This window comes from Taeniopygia guttata, chromosome 11, assembly GCF_048771995.1.
Source record: "Taeniopygia guttata chromosome 11, bTaeGut7.mat, whole genome shotgun sequence".
Taxonomy (NCBI): domain Eukaryota; kingdom Metazoa; phylum Chordata; class Aves; order Passeriformes; family Estrildidae; genus Taeniopygia; species Taeniopygia guttata.
The window spans coordinates 9631843-9639640 of NC_133036.1; the positions used below are offsets into that span (position 1 = coordinate 9631843).

Below are 7798 nucleotides of genomic sequence, written 5' to 3' on the forward strand. Positions count from 1 at the left end.
CTCTCCCAGCAAAACAAAACAATTTTGGGGTCCTTCTGGTGATCCTTACGGTCTGCAGATCACCTTTAAGAGAAACCCTTGCCCTGGCACTTGAGGGAAGGCTTGAACAAGGCTCCTTAACACAGCCCCGTGTCCTGCAGGCACTTCTCCCACCCAGCCCCGGCTGTCCCGGTGCTGAATGGGACCTTAGTTCCAAGGATAAACACATCCATCACAAAGCTGTTTGGCCCACATCCCCTCCATGAAACCCCTTTTGAGGACTCTCTGTCCAGAGCCTGCATCTCTGCTCCACTTTTCACTCCCCAACCTGCTTTTTCCAACGCCCCCCAAGCAAAATCCTGCATTTTCCAAGTGTGGAAGAGGCGCAGGAAAACAAGGGCCACTTTAACCCCTATTTTAAAGCTGGAGTTCCCTCCTGGTTTGGTATATTTAGTTTGGGCACAGTTGTGAAACAAAAGGTACAAAGGAGCCAAGTTGTTGGGGCAGGGGGAGGGAAGAAAGTTGGTTTGATTTCGAGAGCCTTGGAAGATCATTAAAATTTCATAACAGGCAGGGAAAAAAAAAAAAAAAAAAGGTTGTTTGCTTCTAAGGTCTCTGGTGTTTAAAGAGCTCAAGACAAAACTGCCGAGCAGAATATTCCAGTTTATCCCGTGGAATAGGAAGGAATGGCCCCAGACGTAATTACAAGTAAGTAGAGCAGCGAGAGAGGGGAAAAAGCTCAGGAAATCTGATGTCTAAGAAGTATTTTTTGCCGGGGTTTATTCAGTTTGCCCGGTTGTTTGTTTGTGGTGATTTTTCTGACCTGCCTCAGTAAAGTATTGGATATTTTGACAGTAAAACGGGCGGGACTGGGGGGATTTTGGCTTCTGGAATTTGGGGGCAGCAAAAAGCGAAGCAGGGATCCGGGGTGATACGTGAAGCGTGGTTTGTGAGTTTACAAAGCTGGGTTCAGGGGATGGGGTTTCACCAGTGGTCTCGCTGCTCTACTGATTTTGGAGTTTTTATCTGCTGAACAAGCAACAGGAGGGAGATTTTTACAAAAGCAGGGAAATGATATCTCATTAATATTCCTACCTAGCAGAAAAAGAAGGGAATAATAACATTTAGTGGTTCTAAAGCAGCGGGGAGATGATGATGAATGTTAGGCTGTACGTGAAAACTATACAAGGCTGTATAGATTTCAAAAAAAAAAGTCCGTGCTATTTCTGTTCTTGGGCTTCACTCTTTAAAAATACATTACCACTGAAATGGAGTTTTAGAAGGGAATAACAACACTGGCAAAATATTTATTTGAAGTGCAGAACTCCTGATCTGAAAAACAAAATGGGTCATAAATCACAGAACACATTAAGAGCTACAAGATATATGGAAATGTAACATTATAAAATATTCTTCTCAGGATGAAATAGTATTTAAAACCAGAATTTTATAGTGATCCAAATGCTAGTAAAGGGATTATGTTCCCGTCAAGGCTGTAGATATCAGTTCCATTCTAAAATCACAGTACAGTACTTCAAAAAATCATTAATAGTGATTAGATATTTGTATATATGACATCAGACTTAATCATGAAAAGGAGAAACGTTTAGCTCTATATTTATATTTTATTATTAACTTACTTTTAGCTGTCTGCAATTTGTAAAACATTGCTGTTTTAATGGCATAGTTCTTGCAGCAAAATATATGTATCTTACTTTTCTATTTTGTTTTACCAAAAAAAACCAAACCCTAGAAAAAATAATCTTCTTATAATTTCCTGTATCTAAAATTATTGTTAAATAACCTTCAAGCTGAACATTAAGAAAATACATTTAATTATTTGCTGAAATATATATTTTCTGCTTTTTTAATGAGTAGAGCTTATTATCCTTCCTCTTTTTATACCTAATCCATAAACATTGTGCCCATAAGAGCAGCTTTGTAATCAGAGGAGGTGGTTTTAAAGGAATATTGTTGAATTCAAAGTAAAATCATATTATCTCTTGTGAGATTTGTGCTCTTAAAATCATTACTTACAGTAAAATGTTCCTCTGATTCGAAATGTTCATCCCACAAGGAGGATTAATTGTTCTATTAGGATACAATTTTCTCCCTATTTTTCTATCTTCAGGGAAAAAAATCAGGTTCCCTGCTTTTCAGTTTTTACACAAGTGTACAAATAAAACACGGAGATTGTTTCTGAGGATTGTTCATTTGCAAACTCCCATCATTTTTAAGGAGTTTCCCAGAGAGGAGCCTGATCCAAGCCGTGTTGGAGTTAATGAGTCATTTCTATCTGCTGTAAAGGGATTTGGAGCTGAGCTCTGGACTCCTTACAAGCTGGAGGCTGAATTTTCATAAGAACATGCATTTTATCATCTTGCAAAATCAGGAATCATGGAATAATTTAGCCTGTAGTTGGAGAGTGCAGTTTGGTCTGATAATGATATTTTCCTCCATGTACTTTGGATTTATCAGTGGTTTGTGGCTAACACAGCCCACGTCAGCTGATTTCTCACCCTCATGTTAATAACACTGTGCTTTGGCATTGTGTTTGTGTAGAAAAACAACCCATTTTGAACCTCTCATTTGGTTATTTTTTAAAAATAGACAAAGATATTATTTACAAAAGAGCCCATTCCACAGTTTGATCATTATCAGAATAGCCTGAAATCTCACCAGCTCTATTAGAAAACTGAGAAGTCTGAGGAGTCACAGGAATTCTGGAGTCAGTGAAGGCTCAAATGCTTTTTGCCTCCTTTTATCTCCTTTATTCCTTGCCGTGGGCTTCCCACAAAGGCTCCATTGGGAGCAGGGTCTGGAAAGGGTCAGCTCAGTGGAAGCAGGGGCTGGAACAAGGCGATGTTGTCACACCAGCTTTGCTCAACCCTTCCAACCCAACCTGGCTCTCCATGTCCTGCCATGATGCAAATGAGGCTGTTCCTGCTGGGAACGTGGCATTCCCGGGAATGTTCCCTCCTGGGAGCCAGGGCTGCAAGTCCTCCTGATTTAAGAGCTCTTATTGATGCTGCTATTCCGATTTTGCAGGCATTCACAGCCTCCCTTCTCAGCCTTTCCCTTATTTCTGTGGGGAAAGAAGTGAAATAGGAAGGCTCCCAGCTAGACGAGTTTGTAGGAATAATTGGAGCGTGGGCTTGTAAAAGGAACCTCCTTCAGGTCACTTTTTGCTTTAAAAGTGCAACTCTTCTTTAAATTCCACCCACCCCCCCAAAAAAAAAAATCAAAACAAAACAAAACAAAACAAAACAAAACAAAAAAAAACCCAAAAAAACCAAACCAAAAATACCCCTACAAAAACCCCACCAACTACCAGAAAACCAAAACCAAACAACCAAACAAAAATACCCCACAGAATTAGTAGTGCAGTTATTTGCATATAATGACATTTAAGAGGCCAGAAGTCTTCTAGGATTTTCCAGTCTGGACAGATGGGGGTACAGAGGGGGTCTCATCCCCTTGGGCCAGGGCAGCCGGCACTGCAGGACTCCTCTCCCGATCCATGGCACAAAACATTCCAAGTTATATGAATCCCCCCAAAAAAATTTAAGACTCAAGCTTGCCTGGGAGGAGTGAAAAGCTGGATTCTACTTAATTTCTGTTCTTTCTGCGCAGGAGAAATTCACAGAGCCCAGTGCAAAGAGTGCAAAAGAGCCCAGAAGTGCCAGGGGCAAAATGCGATGGATTATTTCCAATACCACTGACTTCCCAATCGGCTCCCACCCCTGGACAGAAATCTTGGCTGCCTCAGGGATGCAGTTTGCAACCTCTCTGCTCCAACACTTGTAAATAAAGGCCTTTTTATCTCTGGGGTTTCATGTTCAGAAGAAAGTTATCTGTGGCCATAAAAAACACATCTGTCGCTCTGCTGAGGGCAGAGCAGCCAAGGGTTCAGCGTGGCATGGAAATGCTTCCAGCAGGCTTGGAGCCACAGCTATCCCCTCTTTCTTCCCCTTTTTCCATACACTTGATCCTGACCCAGGCAGTTGCTGCTCTTTCTGGAGGATGGCAACTCAGAAAATTCCAAATATCTGATTTTTTTTTTTGGTCTTAAAACAACTGTCCTCACATGGGCAGAAAGATTTTTGTTACAATATCTGCCCAAACCCTTAAACTCACAGAAACTGCCCTCAGCACTGGTGCTGTTACCACAGCTCCAGCACCCCTGGAGAGGATGAAGCTCCTTATCCTGAGCCCTGCCTGAGCACAGCTCTGTCTGCAGCAGGGGCAGGACAGGGATGGGATGGGGCAGATAAATGAGCTTGTCATAGGTTGGGGAGCAGCTGCAAAACCCAATGTGCCAAACTCAGCAGAGAGGCAGCTGCCCTTCCCTAGCCCCAGTGAAGTCTCTTCCTCCTGCCAGTTTGCTGAAAGGATTTCCATTGTGTGGTACTTAGCACATCTGGGAATTTATTGCGAGCTGATGCTTTCTGTTTTCTGTCCCAGTGACACCGACAGAAGATGCGGAAGGACAATCCGTGCCAGATCTCTGCTCCACGCTGCATCCAAATGTGGTAAAACCCTGGAAAGCTCTGACGTAGGAGAGCCCTGCTTGTCCTGGTCTGATCCTGAATGACACTGACACCCACTGACTTCTCCCTGGAACAGATGCTGCTTAGGAAAAACACCCAGATCTGGATAAACTATAGGGGAAAAAAAATGTTTATTTCCGAAACACAGCCTTTAAATACAGGGCACTGGCATGTGTGGTAGGGATGGAACACAACATTGACCAAATCCCTCATGTCCTGGCTTTAATACCCTACTGGATATGGAGAAAGGGAAAGAATAAAGACTTCCCAGGCAGGAATAAAGCTCAAATCTCAGCTTCTCAAACTCCATAAAGGAGCAAGGAGGCATGGTGCATGGCAGAGAGAACTTCCCTGGTAATATCCACATGTCCCTGCCCTTTCCACCCAGCAGTTGCCCCAGGAAATGGCTGATGGCTGGGTTGTGTTATGGCAGAAAATAGGGATTTTTCAGCTGGACAATGAGCTGTGGCCACGGGGCATCTGCATCCCAACGCCTTTCCCTGCCCTTTACCTCAGCTGGCCTTTGCAATAGGCTGCAGTGAAATCATGTTCCCAATGGCAGGAACTCAAAATAACTCATGGTGTGCCCCAAACTGTGAGCAAAGAGGATGTGATCCTGGCCAAACAGATCTGCTTGCTTCAGAGGGGGCAATATCTACACAGTAATCAACATCTAATTCCCTTTTCCAGCCCGAATATTCCCTTGTGTGCTCAGCCACATTTTCTGCTCATCCAGAAAATCTGCTGGGTGAACATGAGGATGTGAGGAATGCCTGGATCCCAGGGGTCATCCCAGGAGCTACAAGCCCTCACAACCCAGAACCAAGGTTTTTCTCCTGGCTCATTTCATTCATGATCATCAAACTTGGACAGGGCGACTGAAAATTCAGATTTCTGTGCTTTCCACACTTTCTAAATTAAACTTTTCTCCCATGTAAGTGAGCAAAGAAACACCCTTCTTGCCTCACAGATGGGGAAACAGGAACAAAGAACCAAATTGCAATTTAGAACCTCAAAGTGCAATTTAGAACTCCCAGGAGACACAAGATCTCTCTCTTGCCAACCACCCCTTTGCTGTCTTCAACAGCTCAGAATGACCAGCTGGGCAGAATGAAATTCCTTCCATTCTCAGATACTGCGATAAAATTTTAATAAATAATCAAATTAAACCCGGATGTTGCTTGTATTTATTTTTTTTCCCCCTTAGGTCAACATCTGTAGCTTCTCGTGCTGTTATTTGTGAAACAGCTTTATTAATCTATTACGAAAGCAGGCATTTGTTATGCAGCAAATTGAAGTTTCACAGTCAATGGATGTTTTGTGGCCTGGGAAAAAGTAAACATCAACTGGAAAAGTCACTTGTGCCTATTCTTGTTTTTGCCCAATAAGAATTAATATCAGATGTGTAAATGCTGGAATTCCTTGAAGGAAATGCATCTCCTTTGTTAAGGGACTGTTAGCTGGAAGCTCCAGAGCCTCAGATGATGTAACAGCCAGACGTCTGCAGACTTTTAGAACAATTGTCATTTATTTCCAGGAATAAGAGGAAATTTCTTTCTACTTCTCTTCCCACATCACTCATCCTAGCAGGGAAAGATGCTTTCCAAAGCATTTCAGCAGTCACTAATGGCATAGTTCTGTATGGGTCACTCCACTTGACAGATGGATTAGGATCCAGTGTCAAACTGCGGAAAAACTGAGAAGAAATCTTCATTTGAGGATGGAGACAGACTGATGAGTCCACCCTGCTGATAATACTAAACTATTCAGGGGCTAAAGATGAAAGGTGACTGTGATGAGATGCCAAAAATCCATCTGGAAGTCCACGGCTGAGTGAGAAAACACCAGGTGAAATTCAGGACAGATAAATGTCAAGTGATGTACACGGGGGAGGAGAGTGCTGGAAACGCTCTAAAGTAACCCTGACTCTTACACTGTAATCATTGAGGAGAGAGGGACCTCTGAGGGTGATTTTCCTGGGAAATAGCTTGGACTTGTGGCTCTCAGGAAGCCAAGTGAATATTAGAAACTATTAAGAAATGCAGAAGATGATAGATTGATAGATAGATAGATAGATAGATAGATAGATAGATAGATAGATTAGTTAGATAGATAGATATAGATATATAGATAGATATAGATATAGATATAGATATAGATATAGATATAGATATAGATATAGATATAGATGATATAGATATAGATATAGATATAGATAAATATAGATAGATATAGATATAGATATAGATATAGATATAGATATAGATATAGATATAGATATAGATATAGATATAGATGATATAGATAGATATAAATATAGATATAGAGATAGATACAGATAGATGATAGATAGAAAGGAAAGGTGTTATTTTATAAACTTTGGTGCCATCTCCACCTAGAATACCTGAAATCTCCCAGCTCCTAAAGGAACTAGTCAAGCTGGGACACAGAGGATGGTGGCAAGGATAGCCAAAGATTTAGTCCTCAGTGTAAGAGCAATTAAATGGACTCTGTTTCTTCAGGCAGAAGAGAGATGAGTGAGAGGATCTGATGACCTTTTCAGGAATTAGGAATGACAAGGAGAGGGAACAGCAAGCAGCTGTTTGCTGTTTCTGCCTCTAACACAAAACTCATGAAATGAAGCTGGTGGCTGGCTGGTCCAACAGAGCAGGAACAATCCTCCACACCGTGCTTCGTCATCCCATGGAACTCCTTGCCACGGGATCCTGGGAGCATTAAAAGTTTACTGGATGCATTCATGAAAGAAAAACTCATCAGAGGTTTTTAAAATCCATCTGGGTTTTGTATTAAACAGAAAGGCTCCATGTCTGGTTCGGAAAGGACCTGAGCCAGAAACCACTGTAAGCTGGGCAAGTGTTTGGGGGGAAGTATTGCTGTAGGACTGACCTACATTTGTACTCTTTGCTGGGCTCTCCCTGCTGTTGCAGATAGGAGGTTATTTGGCATGGGCTTCCAGCCTGACCTGCTAAAGCTGTTCATATCTCCTTGCAAGCCCAGACTTCCAAGTGATAAGTAATTCCAGACAAATGCATTCCTTATGTTCTCTTTTAAATGTAATAATAATGTTAACTATTAAGTCAGGTGATGACAAGCCAACACAGAGCGGCCTCAGGTCTTGAGCTTCTCCCTTCCCAGTCCTTATTTCCTTTGCTCTGGGTTGAGGTGACCCAGGGCAGCCCACAGGTGCTGTAGGGACAGGTCTACATGGGGGGACATCACATCCCTCTGCCAGTATTGGCTCCAACAAC

At 42.3% G+C, this 7798-nt stretch overlaps 1 long non-coding RNA gene across 1 annotated transcript; it reads left to right on the top strand.

Annotated features, from left to right (window-relative positions):
* The first annotated feature begins 548 nt into the window (after positions 1-548).
* Positions 549-5698, top strand: LOC115496853 (uncharacterized). Its single transcript, XR_003962389.4, has 3 exons — positions 549-687; positions 3613-3782; positions 4444-5698. It is a non-coding gene; the product is annotated as an uncharacterized lncRNA (long non-coding RNA).
* The last annotated feature ends 2100 nt before the right edge of the window (positions 5699-7798 follow it).